This window comes from Plectropomus leopardus, chromosome 19, assembly GCF_026936395.1.
Source record: "Plectropomus leopardus strain MGB_pleo_1.0 chromosome 19, ASM2693639v1, whole genome shotgun sequence".
NCBI classification, from domain to species: domain Eukaryota; kingdom Metazoa; phylum Chordata; class Actinopteri; order Perciformes; family Serranidae; genus Plectropomus; species Plectropomus leopardus.
In genome coordinates this window covers 6,202,221-6,225,198 of record NC_142194.1, presented here as the reverse complement: position 1 = coordinate 6,225,198, position 22,978 = coordinate 6,202,221, and the positions used below count along the sequence as shown (strand labels likewise).

The 22,978-nt window shown below is 38.3% G+C and overlaps 1 protein-coding gene and 1 long non-coding RNA gene across 9 annotated transcripts in view; one reads left to right on the top strand and one right to left on the bottom strand.

Moving 5' to 3' along the window:
• tanc2b (tetratricopeptide repeat, ankyrin repeat and coiled-coil containing 2b) overlaps positions 1-22,978 on the bottom strand; it is a 195,687-nt gene that overhangs the window by 120,087 nt on the left and 52,622 nt on the right. Inside the window, exon 1 of one of the 7 annotated variants that reach the window (XM_088069811.1) lies at positions 10,220-10,451. The exons of the other annotated variants lie outside the window; for them this stretch is intronic. The gene's annotated coding sequence lies outside the window, so the exon portion shown is untranslated. Of the gene's footprint in view, positions 1-10,219; positions 10,452-22,978 lie in introns of those variants that run through there. 7 annotated transcript variants of the gene reach the window in all.
• Positions 14,760-21,980, top strand: LOC121959386 (uncharacterized). 2 transcript variants are annotated; one of them, XR_006106900.2, is made up of 4 exons: positions 14,760-16,222; positions 18,496-18,683; positions 19,181-19,233; positions 19,939-21,980. It is a non-coding gene; the product is annotated as an uncharacterized LOC121959386 (long non-coding RNA). The 2 variants fall into 2 exon arrangements; XR_015775059.1 differs by lacking the exon at positions 19,181-19,233 and having other exon boundaries at positions 14,766-16,222; positions 19,939-21,979.

Here is a 22,978-nt window from a genome sequence, read left to right as displayed (position 1 = left end):
GGCAAACAGTCCAAAACCCAAATATATTCAATTTACAATGATATGAAAACAGAGAAAAGCTTCACATTTGATACTGAGAGGCTGGAACCAGAAAATGTTTTCCTGCAAATGGTTTAACCGATTAATTATAAGTGATGTATTTGCTTGATGAATCGCCTGAACAATGTCGAAAATCAACAGTTGTCTACTAGATATGATAAGTCTGATTTTGTGTATTACTGTCCAAAATCAAGGATCCACTGCTACAAAAATGACCACGAATATCAAATGGTAAATCTGCGACTGATATCACTGTAAACGTCATATGTGCCATAAAACAACATAAAGCCTGACAGGCTTAGCATCAAGTGTTACAAGTAAGTGAAAAAGTAGACAGAAGTAAACATCTGATACATGGACAGCAAGCTGGATCAACACCGTCCGTCTGCTGCCGAGGAAACTGGATTTGTGGTTTCAGTTAATCTACTCATTTCAGTCCGCAGCACAAGAGGAGCATCACCTCAGGCTCCCTTTGACCTCTGGCTGTCTGCAGCGAGAGGAGGAGCGCGCGAGACTCCTGCTAAGGTTGCAGATGCCTCTCTCTGCACCGGCGAAGAGTGTTTAATGAGAAAAGGTTGGGATCCTGATAAATTCACACAGGGAGGCTGAGGGAAAGCGCTCCTGCTGCAGTCACTGCTTGTTCATTATGGTGGAAGATATTTACTGCCTTACAAATTACTGCCTCAGTGAATGACAGACTGAGCTATTACCATGCAGCGGCTTAGAGAGGAATACTGCTAAATTTGATCCTCATTCCTGTTGCTTAGGGGGCTTCTCTGCACAGTGGGGATTTGCGCGCTTCACAACAAAACCTGAAATGTGAAGGGAGAAGTTTGTACCACACCCTAATCTCGTCTTTGCCAGCTCCACTGAGGATGAACTCATTCTTAGAAGATAATTTAAGGATGTTTTCTAAACCTGAAACCTGTGAATGCAACACTGGGAGAAACTGTCACTGCTATTCTGTTTGCAACTCTGCAATCATCACTTGTTGCAAACTTATGCATTAGTTTGCTCTCTGTAACAATGCCAGCGGAAACAATTATTTCTCCTGTTTGCCTCTGCCTTTCACAAAAAGGAAAATTAGATTTTAGAAACTTGATGGTTACAGAAACAGATAGCTCATTTTAACATGGAAAATGTTGAATGCCTCCGCAAACCAGTCGAGACGCACTTAGAGTTTAAATTCATGTCTATGAAAATGTGGACACTTCACACACATCTTGACCAGGCAACACAAAAGATTTATACAAACAACACAGGTACAAAATTAGTGCCACTAATTCAGTATCTGACCAAATGTCTCCCCTTCTGTTCCCAAGTTATGACACTGAATACTTGCCAGAAAAGTGTTTTTTTTTCAGAAAGTTATTAAGTGAAGTTGAACTTTGACCTTTCGGATCTATAATGTCATCACTTTATCATTTTATCATATTAATCATTTGTCACAATTAGCATATGAATTCTTGAATTATGGCCCAAAACATGTTTTGAGCAGTCACAGTGACCTTGATCTTCAACCACCAAATTCATATTAGTTTGAGCATTGTATAGTCAAAGTGGACGTTTGTGCCAAATATAAGGAAATTCCCTTACAGTGTTCTTGATATATCACAGGAATAAATACAAGTGGAACAATACAGTGACCTTTGACTACCAAAATCTAATTATTTCATGGTTGAGTCCAAGTGGACGTTTGTGCCAAATTTGAAGGAAACTCAACAAATCTTGAAAATCGCCTACAGAAAAAGGCCACAGATGAGGTCAAAGTGTCTTTAACCTTTGAACACCAAATTTAAATCAGTTCATCTTTCACTCAAAGTGGACACTTGAGCCAATTTTGCCAAAATACATAGGAATGAGATGTGGCATTGCCTTTCAACAACCAAACTATAATAATTTTATTCTTGTCTCAAAGTGCATGTCTGTGCCAAATTTTAAGAAAATCCCTTGAGGTATTTTTGAGATATTAACAAGAATGAGACAGGCATGAGGTCACAGTGACCTTGACCCATGACCACCAAAAACTGAACAATTGAGTCCAAGTGGACGTTTGTTCCAAATTTTAAGAAATTTTCTCAAGGTGTTCTTGAGATATCATGTTCACAAGAATGGCACTGACAGACGACTGTATAGATGGACGGAAACCAATATAATTCATCAGGTGTAAAACTGTTAAAATAAAATTACAAAGGTTAAAAATACAAAGCTCAATTTTAGTAATGAAAATCTGACAAACAGCCCACAAGGGCAGCGCTGCATTCAGTGTCAATGACACAGCTCCAGGCTGTAGATTAGTATACGATGCCACATTTAAAAGTCTAAATCCTCTCTTGCAGGTTCATCCACAAGTTAATTTAACTTTACACAGACTGTCTGCAGGCTGTGTGACTAATGTGAATCATTTCGTTGAGAGTCCATTTGGTGATATTCGTTTTAAGAGGGAAGACTCTGAAAGTAATGTTTTGATCGAATTTCACCTAATTGAGGGGTACTGTCTGCTGTGGTACCGCAAAAAGAATTCTTTTTTGAGAAGAAAAATGTCCAAAAAGATCAACACAAAAGCTCCTTCAAAAAAACAGAATGCAATCGCTACTTTTTCTATTTATATAACGATTTAATGCCCTTTTATTTGGGCCACAGCCACAGAGTGCACCTCCCCTTGTGGAACACCACCTCAATGGCAAACAAACAGATAAAAAAGCGCAGCATATAGTGTCTCCGAAATAGCCATGAGCAAAAAAAAAAAAACAAAAAAAACATGACAGAGTGCAAAGCTTTTAACCAGTAAGGGGGGAACAAATAAAAAAGAAAGAAGGAGAAAGGGATGAAGACATGAAGGAGAAGGAAGAGAGGAGGCCGTTGACTGTGGCCACTGTAACAGACGAAGGACGACGGAGACAGGTGAAATAGAAAGAAGACGTCCTTGCTGCTGTGCCCTCTTTCATAGCTCTCTGTTATTCTTATCCTATGCTTGCCCACAGCAATGCAATCATTCACTGCGTTCTCAGTGTCATTGTGACAATAGGAGAGTGAAAAAAAACACACACACACACACACACACACACACACACACACACACACACACACACACACACACACACACACACACACACACACACACACCCTCTCAATTGCAATGGAGATGGGTCTACAACTGCAAACAAGCAGGCCTGAATAATGAAATACACATTAAATATAAACTAGACTGGGGGTTTGTGGCGCCTGCAGTGCCACAGCAGACACCAACACTTACACATGGAGAGGAGAAAGTAGGCTACGGTATGTTAGCTGCATGTCTTCTATCATTAACAAAACAGCTACAGCCTATTATACAGTGAGTAGCTGTGCTATATTTAGATTGATTAAAGTGTAAAACAAATGCAAATTATGTCCTGACCTGAACTGGTGTTCCTGCATTGTTCTTACTGCTATTAAATCAAATTATACAACCAGGATTTCAAATTTAAGACAACATATTTGTCAAGATGGATGGACGAAAGCAGACGTTTGAATTGAATGTGTATACTTAACTTCAGAAAAACACTGCTGTCAAGTTTAAGAACTCATGACATAAAAAGACAAAGATTTATTAAAAGGGGTTTGTTTAGTCCAAAGAATTCAACAATGGGTGAAAAAAATGTCACAAACTGCAGGATATGGGTCAGTGTGTGAGTGTGAGGGAGAGTATTGTATAGCGTGGAGGTCTTACATCAATTTTTTATGTGCAGCCTTCAGCTGGGTACTTAATTCTGTCTGGGTGAAGGTCCCATTGACTATGTTTACATGCACAAAAAAAATCTAGTTTTTGCCTCTCTTCCAAAAAAGGCAATATTCCCACTAAGCTGTTTACATGGCTAATAAAAAAGGATATTCCACTAATACCCGTGTTTACATGCAGTTGATTTAAGTGCCCGAACATGTTGTTTATCACCTCAAAATATGGAAAAGTGGAATGAGCTGCTTGTCCTGTTTTGCCTCTTTGTGTCAACGAATTAATTCTTGAGTTGTGGCCAAAAAAGTGGCCAAAAAAGCACGGGATGGACAGATGGAGGGCCATGACTGTTCCCAGCGCAGACATGAAAGCGCTCAGTACTGTTTTCTTAGAACCTGAGGTGATGTCTTAAAATGTCTTGTTTTGTCCAACCTATTGTAAAATCTGTTGATGCACATAGCTGATATTTTAAATACCAGTAGAGCAAATATATGTTATACATCTGCGTGGAGTTTCATCAGGGACCATCACTGAGAAACAAAGTTAGACACTGAAATTACAGGGTGGTCTGGAGAACGGAAACAGTGGCTGCAACTGATGATTACATCCATTATCATTTTATCTGTCAGTTTTGTTTTGATTAAACGATTAAATTGCCTAAAAAAGTGAATATGAACAGACCCAGACCCAAAAGTTGTGTCTTCAAATTGCTTGTTTTGTCATGTAGTGATATAAAAAAAGAGGAAAAAAATGAAAATCATATTTAAGAAGCTGGAATGTGTGTAAATGTTTAGCATTTTCCTTTGAAATAATTTATGGATTATGAAAATATTTGCAGAAATTTCTGTAGAATGTTTCAGCCCTACATGAAAGACAATTTGTTGTTGCACATAGCCAAATCTTTTAAATAAACATGGAGCCAAAATAAACCACATACTCACATGGAGTCCTGTCTTATTTGACATTTGGTTTTATAAAGAGAACAGTTACACTTACTCTGATGCCCATCTCTATAATGCATTAAAAACATACTCATAATGCATTATAATCTGCTTATAAAACTATATATCAATAGTTATAATCACTCATAAATATTCACAATGCTTTATAAATATTATTATGACATATTAAAGCACTTCATGATGACTCATAAGATCAAGTATCAAAATACTTCATGATTGCTAGTTCACTTTTTTTGCAAACTAACAGCCCAAAACCCTACAAAATATTCAATTTATAATGATATAACACATGCTCACATTTGAGGAGCTGAAACCAATGATTAATCATCTGAGTAATCGATTATGAAAATCGTATGTGATTCATTTTCTGTTAATCACCTCATAATTTCAGCACTAGTGAGGATGCACATGTCACAGGACGTGTCTTCATATGTGTGGCGCCATCATCAGACTCGTCAAAGCGGATAAATTCATCCTGAGGCTGAATAAATTCAGTCCTTCTCACCAGTGTCAGCAGGAGTTACAGCTACTGAAAGTGGCAAACATGGCTGCCACAGACTGAAGAGGAGGAGGAGGAGGAGGAGGAGGAGAGGGGGGCACCAGACAGGCAGACAGACAAGTACAGACACAGACAGACTGTAGGTTTAAATTCAGATATGGCACGATAACTGCCAACAGACAGGCGGCGGGACGCATTGGGACACACAGCTGGCGTGGGTTTGCAGTCCACGCCTTGCTGTCTGTGGTCCTCGCAATTGCAGCTTTTTGTGAAGTGAACCGCCTTTTTTTTTTTTTTTGCTTATGCAACATTGTGTTTTGCTGCGTTTATCATGCGGCTGCAAAGCAACACAATATCCCTCAGTATATCTCAGCTAGCGAGGGCACTTCCTGCTATTCAAAGGCACACAGCGTTGAGCAGCAATAATGAGCCCATCCACATCAAGAAGCACAATGAAAGCCCAGTTTCCCCCAACTGGCAGAAACAACAGGATGCCGCTGCAGAAGGGGGGCTGATAAGTCCTGCATGGCATCAAATATTTAAATGGGCCAAGACCATGTTATTTCATATTTCTCACGGCCTAATGCACAATTCAGCAGGCTGGTTGGTTTATGCAGGATTTGGGGCAGCGATACTCAACTTATGGCCCGCGTGCCAAATTTGGACCCTAACAGTGTGCAGGGTGGACCCCCAACATTTTCCAATTCACAATAAAAATAAAGTGATTCCCACTGGGAATTGTTTTTGTACTTTAAGTATACATAAGGTGCCAGAGTGCATAAAAAACATCAAAAGAGAACTTTATCAAAAAAAAGTGCCAGTGGAGGATCCCCCACATCCCCAGACAGAGGTCCTATCCAAGCCCCCGATGTTGTAAAATCCTAGAAGCATCCGAGAATTCAATCTGAGATATGTCCTAAAATCCTAGGAACTTGCCAAAATCTAGAAATGTCCTGAAATCGTACATATGTCCAAAAGTCCCAGAAGCGTCCTATTATCCTCGAAATGTCCTAAAATCCAGGAAACATCTCAAAATCAGAGAAACGGCGTAAAATCAAAGAAACGTTGTAAAATCTAAAACCTGAAAAATGTCCTAAAATAAGAATTAGACTAAAATCCTACAAACATGATAAAATCCTAGAAATGTTCTTAAACACTAGAAATGGAATATAAACCGATAAACGTCCTAAAAAAATCTGATAATTCCTGCAAACTCGATAAAATTGTAGAAATGTCCTAAGATCCAAGAAATGTGCTAAAATCCTACTAATGTCCTTAATTCCAAGATATATCCTAAAATCCTAGAAACATGTATTGGCCTGCTGCAGCTGGCCCCAGACCTCCAGTCATTTTGCAAAAGTGTCCCTCTAGCAAAGCAGGTTGAGTGTCCCTGACTGGGGTTCTACACAGCTATCTGTCAGCGAGTGGTACAGTAGGAGAAAAAAGACAGATAAATCATGACAAAAACTGAATAGAAGTTGGAAAAAAAATGAAACGCAGAGCGAGAACTAGGGATGGCAAATGTTTAGCACCTGTAATAATGAGAATAAACGGATGATGAATGGGTGGAATGAGCGGGACTTGACAAAAAAGGAAGATGAGGGGGTGTAAGAAAATAACCACTCCAGAAGAAATGAAAAGAAAGGAGGTTGAAAAAAAAGAGGCTGTGGATGGATTGATGAGAAGAGATGGAACAAAAGCAGCAGTGATGAACGGGGGAGACAAAGATGAAGAGGGAAATGACTCTAAGGTGGGAGAAACCTGAAAGGAGCGAGGAGAACAAGTTTGGTTATGAGATGGTGTGGATACGAAGGACTTGAGAGAAAGGAGGAGGACGGGAGGGGAGGGAGCGCCGAGGAGTCATTAGCCTACGTAAGGCTGGTACATTAACCGTTCCCCGCTCCACTGTTTCATCCCCCTCTCTCTTCTCTCTCCTTTTGTTCTCCAGAAATATCTGAGTGGGTGGGAGAGAGAGTAACCGAGTGTGCGAGGAAGAAGGAGAGAGTTACAGTAAGTGAAGTGATGACAGAGTGAGGGGGAGAGAGAAAAGGAACAAGAGCCACAGAGGAAGTGGATGACGAGTGAGCAGGGTATCTTTAGAAAATGTTCAATATAATACTGATAAGACACCTGATTTCTAATACCAAAACAGGTCTCTAATGTTACTGAAACCATAACAGCAAGATTTAAGAGTGTGACATTTATCTCTGCAGCATTTCTGCTATGTTTTATCCTCATTTCTCCCACTAACATCAGGAGATATTCTGATGTTTTTATGAAATGCAACAACAGGCTCATTAATGGGCGTCACACAGCAACGTGTTTCAATATGATGTGATACTTTAAACTGTAATATCATTACCAAAACGACGGATGTAAACATCCATCACAGCACACATGAAATGATAGGCGTGGAAAACACCTGAGGTCTGAAGGTAAAGTATTATTATGATAAGTCGTGATAGAATATTATCGTTATTTTAAATGTGTTGCGGTATGTTGAGTACTATGATGAAATATGTTGTGATATACTGCGATTTAATACATTTTTTCAACTACAAATATTATTCCAAAAGGAAAACTTTATCAACATCTGCATTATCTGCTAGGATAAAGTTTTCACTTTTTTTTCTGCCTTCAGTCATTTTTAAAGCAGCAAAACACGTCCTGGATTGAAAAAACTATTGATAATATAATCCAAGTAGGCTACCAAAAGTTACATTTGTATTTGTGATATTATTATTAATATAATAAAAACATATGTGATTGGCATACCTGTAACAATACAATATTACCACACAAAAATATTGCGATACTATGTGGTATCAATTTTTCCAATTCGATGAATTAGTCGCAAATTAAATGGCAACTATCTAGATTTCTAATTAATGTTTCAAATACATTTTTTCAATCAAAAGTGCAAAATATAAGCCCGTTAATAATGAGAATTGGCCATGTTCTTTTTTTCATGTGATTGGGGAAAAAGATCATCTTTCGGCTTTCGCAACCCAATTGTAACAAAAAATGTTGAAAAAAAAAAACTGAAAAACTGAGATTTCTCCTGAGTGAATGTAGGAGAGCATGTGGGAGAACTGTGATGGCCGACGGAAAATTGCGAAAACATGAATGGCCATAACTAGAGCCAGTGTTTGGTTTGTCCATTCTGGGCTGCTGTAGAAACAACATGGTGGTGCCAAGGTGTTTTCTGTCTCTTGCACTGTCTAAATAAAATCAGAGATGCCCCCCCCCCAAAAAAAACTGTACAAAAAAAAGCAATGACCCGCACATAAATGGCTCATTACAAGGTAACAGAAACACAACAATTGTCATTTTCAGGTGATTATGAACAAATGAAAACTTTGTATTAATATTATATTCCATTTCTACCAATATGTTCCCCTACATCTACATCTACATCTCCCCTACATTCAAATAACTTGTATAAACATTTGGCTTTTATGCAACCTGCGCACACGTCTCATTGCTCTTGTTTTGTGCCCCTTCTGACTTCTGATTTTTAGCAACATAGTTGTATTCCCAGATCTCAGCAATCAACTCAATGAGTACATTGTCATCATAACAGAATAATTAATGGGAAAACCTACAAAACCAACCAATTATTATTAATTATTAATCATTATAAGTTGGAGAGATATCCTTTCCAAAATTATGATTTTAAATCATGAAATATCTGATTTAAAGTCTACGAATGTTACAAAGCACTTGGCACCAACTTTGGGAACCTGACAAAAAAAAAGAACAATAAATAGCCAGACAATAAATGCGTTGTTCTGAAAAGAGCACAAATTGGCGGTGAGAGATGTTCACGTGAGATGAGCAGAGAGGGGGGGGTGTTGTTTTTTTTGTTTTTTTATTCCATCTCCCCTACAAAACCTAAGTTTCAGAACCAAAACCACAATACTTTACTACCTTGCTTAAATGGCTTGCTTTGATGAATAAAATCATGTTTTTTCAGCAGAACTCTCAAATTTAAAAGTTAAAAAAAAGTGTTAAATTGTGATTTAAATCTGAACTGACTAAAGAATAAACAAACAAGAATATTTTCAGTATTTGAAATGCATTAAACACATTATGATCTTTATCCAAAAATATATTGAGTTTTTGTACCCAAAGAGAAATGGGGAACTGGGGGTAAAGATACCTTGCTTTGAAGAATAAAGTCATGTTTTCCAGAAAAACCTTGACAAATAAAGCCAAAGTTGACCCATATTTAAAATCTTAACTAAACAAAAAAAGTCATTACAAAAAATACTGTGTACAATTCTGATTTAAATCAAACCTGATTACATTATAAATAAACAACATTACTTTCAGTATCTGACATTTTTTCAGACATATTTTGGTCTTTTCTTTAAAAAAAAAAAACTTTTTGGTAGCTAGCCCAAAAGAGAGAGAGAGAGAGCGAGAGAGAGGTGGATGGAGTGAGGGTAAAGAGAGACAGGTGACATAATTTTGTCACAGTCAATCGTTTATTTCTGTCTATCACATTATTTTCTCTCCTAATGGCCATCTGTCAGACACCATGGTCCCTACAGTTCTGTATTTATTTTAAGCACCAATACACATCCACACACACACACACACACACACACACACACACACACACACAGTCCGTTCTTTAGGTGTGGCACAAGTGCCGCCAAGACACTGAGAGAGCTCACTATACCTGGGTCAAGGTGACACTGAGCACAGCAGCCACAACAGAGCAGTCGGAGAGAGAGCGGTTTTGACACATGCTGCTGACACCAGTGAAATAACAGAGACACTCAACGCTGCTCTTAAATCATACTTGAACCCTTCACCTTTAAAAACACACACTGAGACGCCCACACAGTGCAAGAGCTGCTCAGACTTGCACTGTGAAACCAGTAAAATCCGGGGAAACAATTAACGAATAGCCCGTTTGCACCACTCCCAACATTCACAGCTGAGATTCTCACATCCATCCACATCCATCTATCCTCCTCGATTCATCCGGCTCACCTTTGTCAGTCGAGCGCAGCGTCCGCCCAGGCAATAAAAATCCTGCACCATAGTAAAGGAAATCCTAAACAAAAGGAGGAGATTGTAAAGGGACGAGGAGGAAAAAAAACAACGCGGGGAGAAAAGCCAGAGAGAAGAGGACAAAAGACAGAGAGAGGGAAGAGAGGGGGATAGAGGGAGAAAAAGAGAGAGAGAGGTAAAGAATGGCCCAGACAGGCAGAGAGCTCTCCACAATGTGAGCAGCGAGGGAGGGCGAGCGCCAGGTGTCAGTACGCATACACTCAGTGAGCCGCACGCACACACATGCACACACACACAAACACACACAAACACAGGCAGACCGGCAACTCTCTCTCTTTCTAGCTTGCTCTCACTCTCTTCCTCCTCCTCCTCCTCCTCCTCTCGCTCCCTGGCAGCAATAACTCTCCCTCATCCTCCTTCTCTCTCTCTCCTCTTTCAGCCAGGGTAAAATTCCTTAACTCTTTCAAAGCCACCGGCAACGACTGCTCTTTCTGCTTACACGTGTGCTAATAAGGCTCAGCTTACTTGTTTTTACATTGAGAAAAACAGACGATTGTGGGGCTGTTTTTACTCATTTTTTGGCCACTCGGGGGCAGCAAAAACATGCTGTAAATACAAACTTTACGTTGCAAACATCTTACCAAACAGTTGCCTATGCCTCCGCTGATGGCTTAAAGGTGAGACAACTCTGTCCTCCATCATACTTTATATACAGAACTATGATGCGGCATAACAACGTGATACTCCAGTGTGATATTCCAGCCTTGAACAAGCAGAAGGATGGGCTGGTAAAGCTGCAGGACGTAAAACCAAAACAATGAACTGAAAGAGGAATACATTGCGCAGAACTGAGAGCAACTGCTGAGACATTCGTCATCATTACAAGGAACCTTTTCCACATTATTCATAATCAGTTGATGCATTGTTAATATAAAAATACCAATTAAAGCATCTTTGATAATGTTTAAATATAAACAAGCTGTGGGAGGTGAATGCCTTCTTCCAATTATTTTGCCAGCTACAGTGACAACTGTTTTTGTCTTTTTGTCTTTCATCATCATGTCACTGTCTATATACACTCTTTGGCCACTATATGGCAACTGGCTTCAAAGTCAGGTTCTCCCTGCAGGCCTTGGATGGAGACACTAATTTTTTCCACTTTTCCAGTGTGATGCAATGGCGCACCTCTGTCAATAACTTCTAAGTCACAAAGACCGAATAAGAGAAAAAGAGTTTTCACTGGCCTCCATGCTGCTACTGTTACCCTATTTTCCAGTGTATCTATGAAGCTGAACATGGCTCATCTACTGTACACAGCGCTGTATACACATTTATAGTTTACCGGCAATGGGAAAGGAACATGTTGGTATACTTTGCAAGGTTTACCATGTCAAACCCCACACATAGACATGCTAATTTTGGCGTGAAAATGGTATTTCTCCAGATTAGCCCTTTGAAACCTGAGCAAATTGGATGAATTTCATTGGATTGGGTGAAATCACCCAAAATTAAGCAAGAAATTAGTAAAAAAAAAAAAAAAAAAGTACAATAATATTACCTGAAAATTAATTTAAAAAAAAAAGATAAAAAGAAAAGAAAAGAAAAACATGCTTAAAACTATTTAATATTTCAGTGACATAATTTAAAACATGTGAGTATGATAGTTTGAAATATATTTTTTTCACTAGGTTTTTTCTTTTTCTCCGAGACATTTTGCCTTTCTTTTTAAAAATAATTCATAAATACTTGAAGGCGTCTAGAAGCAGCACAAGAAAAGTCATGTCAGTCCAGGTTTCAAAGGGTAGCAGACAGCTCATAGTTGTTAAGGAAAAAACAGTCACCTAGTGGACAAAATTGTCCAAACTCCCACGTCACTTTCACACAAATAATATTGTTTTAAGCTTATCACCTTAAAAAAAAATCTCAGGATGTCCTGGATTCAGCACATTGAAATTTTCTGCATCATTGTAAGATGTGACTCATTGGCAGTTTGTCATCATGACCAAAACTGGCCTCAATAAGCCATTTTCAGATGACATGATTATATTTAAAGATTATTGAGTAATGTCACATATACTTCTAATGTAATATCTTAATACTGTGAAAATGCCCATAAGTGGTAATTTTTTACTGGTAACACTATTCAAGTTTACTGAAAAGTTGAGTCTTTTTGATTAATAAATTTAACTGAATCTATTCACATAGAAACAAGATGAATCTGTGATTATGCCTCCTACAAATATACATAATGCAATGTTGACCACAAATATAGGCCTAGAGTTTCATATATAGGATATAAATGAAATTTAATTTGCAGTATTGATCATATGCATTTTTTAAAAATTATACAGTATAAAAGGTTTCCGTAACTTGCAGTTTGAAAGAGAAGTGAAGTCCACATTCAGTACATCAGATCTCCAGTTCCCTCTTCACTTTATTCTATTTCAGTCGTGCAGAAGAGACAGTTAAAGTCTACATGCTTCTCTATATGGATACTTGATATAGGCGACATCTTTACAGCTCCAATATCACAGAGAAATAATACACCAGGGGGCTCAAAGCCTTCAGGGAGTCACAGCTGAAATTCATGTCAAGACTCATGGAATTGTCTGGAGTTCTAGTACGTAGAGGAAGGGAGCAGTTCATGGACGTCTGCAGAGATGCTCACGAACAAACCTCGAAAATATCAATTACGTGTAAAGCGTATGTGATTTCCTGTGCATCAAAAACAGAAGGATGTCCCTTGGGATTCAAGCTGGACCAACATGAAGTGTTACCTGAACAAATGGCACTATATCTTATCTAACATAACTTCTAAAACAAGGTCCTAAATATATTTTGTTGTGCCAATTTTTACTTAAAATAAGGGGTCAACAGATTATGAGCCTGGCCATTTATTGGGGCCAATATTTTTAATTGACTTTAAATGAGAAGTTGTTGGGAACTTGCTGTATATGATGTTGAAAGATTCAGTTTTTATTAAACATTTGCTAAAGACATTTTAACAAAGTTTTGTGTTGGAGTTTGTTGTATTCCCAATTCTAAATATTGACTAAAAGATTTTCATTTTCATTGTAAATGCTGTCGGTTCCAAATATCAGTTATCGGTCTCAGTAAGTACCAAAATCGGTATCAGTATCGGTATCGACCCTGAAAAACCAAAATCAGTCGACCATTACTTAATATGCACCAATATTGGTCATTATTTCTTGGTAATACCTCTTTAAAATTGACAACACCATCATGTACCAAAGTTTTTGGGGCAACCAAAACACAACATAAATGCAAAGACTCTGTATGTGTGACGTTATTACCTCCACAGATGAGGATAAGTTTTTGTTCCTCTGTTAGTTAGCGAAGCCCGGTTAGAGATTTGAATGACATGTGGACTTTTGATTATCAAAATATTAAACATTTGGAGGACAGCTGTACCTTGGCAGAGGTATGGTGCTCTGATTGCTTTCAAGCTTTTATTCAGTCCCGTAATTAATTTTTACATCCGTATTAATTTTTCAGGATCTGACTAATGGTTCTCATTTCTGAGGTTTTCATTTCTGAATACAATCAGGTTTAGTAAATGCAACATTGTCCCTGAGTGCAGATGGTAACAACATTACATGAAAGCATGAGAACACCTCGGCAATACTTCTCTGCATGTTCATATGAAACACAAGAGCAGGTGCTTCAGGCAACAGATTTTTCTTTTTAGAGAGCTGAAGAATGCAAGGCAAATTTCTGTAAAAAGGGACAATAAAGTATCATCTTATCTTAGCAGATACCATGTCTAGATGAGTTAACTATAATCTATATTCTATATATCTATAAGCAGAAGAAATTAGTTAATCAAAAGAAAATTAACAAGCAAGAATTCTGATGATCAGAAAACAAGTTTTAAATAAAAGTAAATCTTTGTGGGCAATGATCAATGATAGAAGAAATGAAAGTGCTTGCAACATGAATGTGTAATTATTAATTAGATATTTCTTTCCTTTTCTCTAGACATTTTTTCCCTTGCCTTTTTAAAATCATTTTCTAAATGTACAAAATTATTGCAATTTGTGGAACATTTCTTACCAAGTTACTAATTGCTTTTTTTCACCCCATGTTTTCGAAAGAAACGACAGCAATTTGCTTGGAGTTCAAAGATTTTAACACTCATGAAAGGCTTCTGAGAGCAGAACAAGAAAAGTGATGTCGCTCCAGGTTTCAAGGGGTTAACTCTCATTTTCGCTCACTTTTTTGGATCCTAAAAAAACAAACAAAAGTTGTGTGCTTTGCTCCAATATGACACTGCTCACAGCAATTTACAAGTTGAGCTATCTCTTAAAACGCAGCAAATGCATGCACGAATGGTCCCACCATATTCGAGGCCTATCGTTTTCCGTGACCATAAAAATCTGCCTACATTATCCCCGCTCACTTGCCACCTAAGAAAAGACACCATATCTAGGTCACAGTAACTCCAACTGCTAAATATCAGTCACGCCTCAGCCGTGAACACGTCCCTTTAATCAAGCTGTCAACATTAACATGGAGTAGAGAGTTGACACAGATCCAGCATAAATTATCAGACTGAAGGAAGGATGCAACAAAACGCCCTCACGGTAAGAGCCTCCTGCGTGTAGGAAACTCACTAAAAAGGAAACGAAAAAGAGGAAAAGGCCATATAAGCAGAGCAAAGGGAAGGGACACACCGAGACAGAGTGAACAGGAGTGAGACTTCCCACTATTGACGTTGTGATCAGAGAGCGGAGGAGAGGTTAGACCAATGCTTCTTTACCCACGCACCGTGCTGCCCACTCCCTACTGCTCCAACTGGAATGCACGCTTCCCTTCTCACAAAAGAGCTGCATGGGAGAGACACAGCAGCGGACTCTTGTGCCGGCCTCCATTTAAATGTCACTGTGCTTCCACAAAGCGAAATAATTTACTTGCAAGAACAGCCGTCAAAACCGCCGGCGATTTCAGAGTCAGTGGGATATTCAAGACCCCGCTGTGGCCCGTCTGATGGAACATGAACTGTACTGATTTTTCGACACGCAGCAGGCCCTTTCATACAGATTCGTGACGACAATCAAACCAGAAACCGCTGAATACAGAAGGTGGTTTGACAAGCGGAGACATGATTCACGCCATCTTTGACACATCAGAGTGTACTATAACCAAAGGAAAAAAGCATAAGAGGATGTGCTTCACCGTGATTATTGCAATGATGGTGATACAAAAGGAACAGCGTGCCGCTGAGTACCACTGGCAGCAGTGAGTGCCAGCTATTACAGCTAAGAATGACACTTGACAGTATTGTATTTTTTTTAATTCAGCAATTACAGCACTGTCTTTAAAGCTGTCTTCAAAGTACCGTGTGTGGTGTGTAAGGACAGGTGACATAAGAAAAGAGAAAAAAACAAATACATAAATATAAAAGGTCTTTTAATGAGCAGACATTTTGACTTGTCGTAGTAGGGAAAGAACGCCATGACAGTGTGAAAGCATGCACAATACCAGGACCATGACAGAGAAGCAGCTAAATGGAATTCAGCCATCTTTCATTTCATTATTGGGCTTTTCCCGCTGTGATATGTCAAAATGTCCACTGTGAAAGAGACTCATGTCGCGACACATATCTGAATGTTTTCGATGGAAATAAAGTGATTCATATGCACTGTACTGAACACATATGGTGCACGGTTTCCTAAATATTCTGAGCTCAATGTGCCCCAATCACCAGCTTTACTCATCCTAAATTATCTGTCAAAACTGGAATTGACACTGATCAAAAAGAAAGCGCTATTAGCTGGGCTAACAGCAAAAAAAATGGTTGCCACGCCCTGGAAGCCACCCCACTTAATATTAATACTAAGAGCTGTAGGCAGCCTGAGTACATGGGGCGAAGGAGACAACAGTAGAGACGTGGAGCTCAGTCTCTGAAGTGAATTTGAAAAGAGTATTTTGACAGAAGTCGGTGGTCTGGATGCCATGGGGGTATTGTTTTATTTTGTTTTCTATTTCATCTTATTTTAGCAATGCTGACTTTTAGACATTGACTGTAATGCTCATTTCAGGAACGACCTGTTCATGGATACGTGCTGTACAATGAATGCCAATTAAAATAAAACTGTGATCACATAAAAACATTTAATGCATGTATTTTTGGTATTAAAAATATGTTAATATCAGCAACATTCTCAGGATGCTTGTATCCACTTTATGTTTTTTTTGTTCTTACCGATTTTCTCCAAATGAGAGTTACATGTGTAGCTATGTATGGTTGTATAAATATTCACTGACCCACCTGTAATTTTACAATCTGTGGTGGTCAGGAAGAACACAAAAAACTCTCCACTTCAGCAAGCATTGATTCTATCATTGTATGTCATGATGGACATTGTGTGAACATGAATGTACAGCGAGGGTGTCGAGTATAGCAACGTCACAGATCATGTTAACGTAATGAAGAGGACTAAAAACCCACCGTTGCAATGAACACTGATGACGGGCAACAGAATAACATAAAGTGACTGTACATATAATTCTAATATAAAACCTATTTAACCCCTAAAAAGGTACATTTAAAGTAAAGTTCCTCTTTAATGTCATGATATTGATTTCCGCCACCTCGCTGGCCTCACGACGGCTCTCAGAGCGGATTGTAGGAGAGGTTTCAGGCTGTCACATTCTTGAGCCTGGAGGACTCAAACGAGGTAATTCACCAGCGGCACACGGGTGGCCGTGACAAGGGCGGTATGTGCATCAAGTGGTGCCACTGAACCATAATGACGGGCCCCATAAGTGCCTCCCACACTCCACAAGATAGGAGAGTGCCAACGCTGACACTTCGGGCAAGTCGTCTCTCAGGCCCCCGCCACCTCTTGACGGTCCGTCTGAATTGTCTTTGACCTTCAGCACACTTTCGTTTTGCTACAGCTTTGTTGCCATGGTTACACGTTGACGAGGCCACAGGTGCCCGCTGATGAGGTTGGCAGTTTCGGGATGGCAGTCCTCGCCCACCTGGTCGACACAGGTTACATTGTGTGTGACCCGACGGGAGGAGCGACTTCTCCTGTTCTTTTGTTGTTTTGGAAGGAGAATGATGAGGTCTTTCTACTGATGGCCCTTCACGTCAACACTCACAAAACCTTCACACACCAGCTCCACTCTGCAGACTTAATAAATGATAATGAGCTTTCTGGAGAGGAGAGGAAAACATACAAGAAAATCCTCGAGAGGCCAACCAAAGAGCCGAAAACAAGCACTTTCTGACAGTTCTTTATCTCTCCAGCTCTGATGAGGAAAACAGATTACGCATTTATAAACATAACTTTACTTTTCCTGGAGCTGCACAGTTGCTCACTAGCAACCACTGCATAAAGGCCCCTCAGAAATAAATGTCAACGTCTGAAGGAAGAAATGACACATTACAGTGAAGCTCAGAGAGGCTGGAGACATCACGCTGTTGTCCTTAGTAACCAAAGGTCAAAGCTCCTCTCGACAGCTGTGCACCGTATTGATCCGCTGATCCATTGTCTTCTCTGCCGTCTACACTCTGTTTACACAAAGTCTTAATGTTCACATTTTAAGGGAATTAAGGCGCACAGAGATTCCTAATGCAGTGTGAGATTAAGAGGAGTTACGAATTAATCTGCGGCAGAATGATACAACAGAAATAATTTAACCAACCTGAGCTGAATACAAATCAAAAAGTGATTCTGACAGAAAATTTATCTGCAACTATTTTGATATATAAGGCAATTTCCGAAGTCCCTTAAGCTCAAAAATTATTATTATTATTATTATGATGATGACAGATCTCAAGCACTATTCTACAGCACTGCACCCGGAACTGTGGGAAATTTGACTTTTTTTAAAAAAAATTTTTAATTTTTTTTTTTTTTACAATTTTCTAATATTTCTTAAACAATTAAACCACAAAAATGATCAACAGATTGATGACTAATAAAAAATAATAAGTAGTGGTAGCCCTAATGTAGACCATCATTTATTTATGGCAATTTAAAAATTAAAGAATTGATTTACTATTTTATATATATATATATATATATATATATATATATATATATATATATATATATAGAGGCATTATTTGGGTTGAATTACACATCTTGTAATATGTAGTGAATGGGGAAACTGAAGGGCTAAATATGATATCTCTCTGCAGGAGTTCCCGCATGTTATCAAAACCTGGCCCGTTAAAATCCCTCCATTCATTTTTTTTCTCCCTGGGTTCATTAATACAGGACGGAAGAGGACATTCTGTGGAGCAGTAGGTGCCAATCTGTCGCTCTGTGGAGATGGGCCAGAATCAGCTCATGTTAAGCTGCTGCCGCTCCTCCTGCGGCCTCCTCCATCTATCTGATAGGTGGAATGATTAATTTCTACGCACAGTCATTGATGTTCACAGGATATTCCATAGCTTGCTTTGCATGTAAGTAGTAGCAATATATATGTAAATGTGCAGCATCTGCATATGTATGTACTCCCTTTGCATTTATTTGATTTTACAGAACACTGAGTACAGAACAGATGAAATCAGTCAGAAATAGATACAAAAAAATAGACTAAAGAACATGGATGTACGAATGGATCTGGATATAACCGAGGGATTGTCCAAACTATTCCATTCTCTAGTTACAAGGAACCTAAAAGTTCATTTACAATTGGATATATTGGTATAATACTGACATAATGCCCTACTTGTATCTAACTGTGATTTTAGCACAATATCAATACATTAATTTTCAAAATACTAGATCGCAGCAGGAAAACTTAATCCTCATCATGTTAAAGGTCCAGCGTGAAGGATTTCATGCCAGAACTGAAACTTCTCCCATGTGTCAAGCGTGTATGAGAACGACTGTCACCAACCCAAAAAACGAAAATGGCCCTAGAGCCAACGTTTGACTGTGTTCTGTGTTTCTCCAGAACAACATGATGGACTCCGTGGAAAAAAAACACACTCTGTGTACGGATATAAGGTAACGAAAACACAATTGTTAGCATTTATTGTAAATGTAGAGTCTAACATTTTACAGTGCCTCTATATCTCTACACCACTATCACAGGAATACATTGTGAAATATTAGTTACATTCTGTGAAAACATGAAAATAATCTATTTTATTTAATTTATCTGTAATATTCAATATTTATTTATAATTTATCTGTAATATTTTACAATAAATTACTTTAAAAACAATACAATACAATAAAAATGATACAAATAAACTATGATTATTTCCAGGATTTTACAGGGTGTAACTGTAAAATTTCAAAATATATTAATGTAAAATTATATGGAAACTTGATTGTGAAACTGATTGTGAAATATCACAGTCAAACATTTTACAGTGTAGTTTTAAATATTTTTTTCTCCATTTATGCCAATAGATGCTCCTAAATCCTATACACTGGACCTTTAAATGTGAAAGCAACCAAGGTCTATGTTCATTACAATCTGACTGATTTAATTATCACAATGCTATTTGTCCATGTTGGGCTGATGATGCCCTGTTATGTGGTTTTACAAATCCATTGACTGATCCAAACTGATCTCTGTAGATTAGAGAAGGCACTCGTCAACCTGTTCTTGTTTTATTACCGAGGACAATTATACTAGCCGTTAGTTTAATGCATGAATTAAGGAATGAGTACCCTAACTTCACACTCCTTTTTCCATTTCAGAAAAAAGGTGAAAAGGCCTGTCATGAAAAGTACTCCCAGAACACACCCCTTTAACATCATCCGTGCTTCCTCCCTTCAGTCAGACGTGAAATGTTTCCAGTAACTCAACGACTCTGAGAGGCAGCAGGTGCTTGACAGGAATCAAATCGGTCCCCGTAATCACAGCACTCTAATTGATGGCTCATTTTCCACAGTGGTGGAGAAATCTAATTACAGATCATCAGATCAGCAAACATGGTTGGAGCTCTAAGGCACCAGGAGTGACACGACAGTCAGACCCAATGCAGCGAAATTACGGTCAATCTTACAGCTGTGGTTTTAAGATGCCTAATGCAAGATGATTTAAAAGTGAAAAAAATCGATTTATTGGTATTTTCTTTTTTAAAAGGCAGTAGAATGGATCAATATACTTTTGTTTATTTAACCTGCTTGATTTAGTACAATCAAAAAAAAAAACAAAAAAAAAAAGACGCCTGGAAATGGCAAAAAATACACCAAAATTGCACATTCAAGTCCTAATGGCCAATTTCCTGTTGGGTTTAGGGTATGGGTCTAAGAGACATTTTTGTATGTCTTGACATGTTTCATGTACCTACCAATTTTTGTACATGTAGGTGAAACCAGCTGCGGGGGCTGCTTTTGTATGTAAATATAAACCAAGATTATACAACTGTATCGCCTATTTCTCACCCAAACAGTCTTCAGAAACATATTTTAGAGAGTTTGTGAATAGAGAGTGGGCACAGTACTGCTTCTTGTATTGTAAAAAAAAAAAAAAAAAAAAACTCAGATCAAACGGCAAAACTAAGCAGTTCTTAAAAAAGTATGAACCAAGATTTGTTTGTTACTTTCTGGCTCCAATGTTGTTTCTCTTATTAAAACAGGCAAGCTCACATTACATCACCCACCAGCGGGAGCATTTATTGGTCCCGTGCAACGCAGTGCATTCTGGTAGTTGTTGGTTTTCTACCTTGTGAGCAAAAGCAAAAGCCACAGTCCTCTTCCTCTGTTTTCTCTGGTCATGTGGCACCAATTTTAAAAGTATTTGCATCTTTCTGCTGCATAGACAGCCTATTTTTATGAAAAGACCATCTTTCAAGCAGTAAAATGCTTCTTTAAATCCATCTACTGATTGTGAATTGTTAAGAAAGTAAAGATCTTTATCTGTTTAAGATAGCCTTTCTTCATCAAAGATCACCACATGAATGCAAGGATTGTCCATGATCCATCAAATAGTGAAAAGGGGTTAAATAAGGTGTGTTGAGCTTGTGTACTACTGTATTTAACAGTTTTCCAATAAAAAAGTGACTAAAACGTGGAACACACAGTCTCGTATTGTTACAGAAGAAGATGCCTCTTGGTGTCCATTTGCTGGATGTTGCCGTCTTGATTATTATTGAAAATAATTAGTTGTTTTTCTGTGACATCCTTGTGAAAACCTCAGGAGCTAATTAAAACATAAGATGAGGTTAAACTGACTTGCTGTCAGTCTACAGAACTTCAATTTCCCATTTGGTTCCTCTTTTTTTCCTCTTTTTTTTTCCATTTTTAGGTGAGTTTAAAAAAAAAAAGAAGCTCAATCATATTAATCCAAATTTCAACTCCTGGTCTGTGGCTGTGTGAATGTCTGCTCCACTGCCACGCTCAAACCTATCTCTCTCAGTGCTTATTAGTCATGCTACAGCTCCCTGTCCAGACACCTGACCTTTCAACCCCATTTCTCATTTTCCAATCAGCCAGTGCCATAAACTGTAATTGCAGTGTCAGGCTGTTGACTTTGTTTCAAGTCTGGACCCTCTGATGGGAGCAAGAAGAACATGGCAGTTAAAGTTTTACCCATAACACCACAAAAATGAAACCAACATCTCCCCGAATTTCAAGCTAGAAAGTCTGAAACAATGTCATATCAGATACCATGAGGGGACGTTTTCTTTCCTTGTTCACATTTTGGCTTTTCAGGCGAGTGTGCTTACATGAAACTGCTGCAGGCAACAGAGACAGTGGGCCGCTCTGTCGCGCAGAAAGCCTTAAATACATGAAGTCTGATCTGTGTCTTAAGGAAAAGACTTGCAGAGTATTTGATGTCTAAACACTGCCACTAACTGGGAGACATTTCTCCTTTTTTGTTTTAACAGCCTGAATCTCAGGGTGTGAGATTATACACTAACAGTCACTTCAGATCTTAAAAGGTGTCTGATTAAATGGCAGAGAGGTTGATGTGAGAGGACAAGCAGTGAGTTCCCGACTGACTCAACTATTAATGATAGTGTCTGAGGACAAAACTGGTGATATAATGTCGGTTTTCCAGGAAAGACAGAACATAAATGTGCAGTAAAATGCACATGTCTCTCTGAAACTTGATTCCCCTTCACTCTTATGTTGGGTTAACACAGCATGTTTGTCCATTCTGACTATCTGATTCTCAATATGTCATTTTAGGTGATTTTGGGTCATAAAATCTAGCCTAGACTTTGTAACAGACATGACAGAATCCAAGTTTGTCCATGAATATTGATTGCTGCTCGTCTTACTCGATGTGCGTGATGTCATTGTATTATTGCCCTATTTTCATTATTATTTCAGTCATTGTGTGTGTTTATGTCTAGGGATGGGATCCTTTATTGACACTGATGCCATTATCAAGACTCTTTAACAATCCTTATCATTACCACCACGATACTTTTCTATTATTTGGTGGAAAGACAAGGAGCCAATACGTTTTTAACAGAACTGGTTTTACTGTCATTTTCAGTCATGTTTTTTAGTGATTAGGCAATAAATTATTGTTTTTTAAATTTAAATATTTACTTTGAAAATCTCTGCATTAGTAGTTTTCATGATTCATTATAAGATGATTAGAGCTTATGATAGGATGTCAAAAAGGTTGTAATTCCATCTCTGCTGTACACTTTATATTACTGGGAAACCAATTTCTCACCTAAACAACTGTATTGTTCAAGTTTCCTGCCAAAAACTATTTTTTCTTTTTCTTGATGGTACATTTGAACACATAATGATAACGTTTTATTTATCTTTGCCT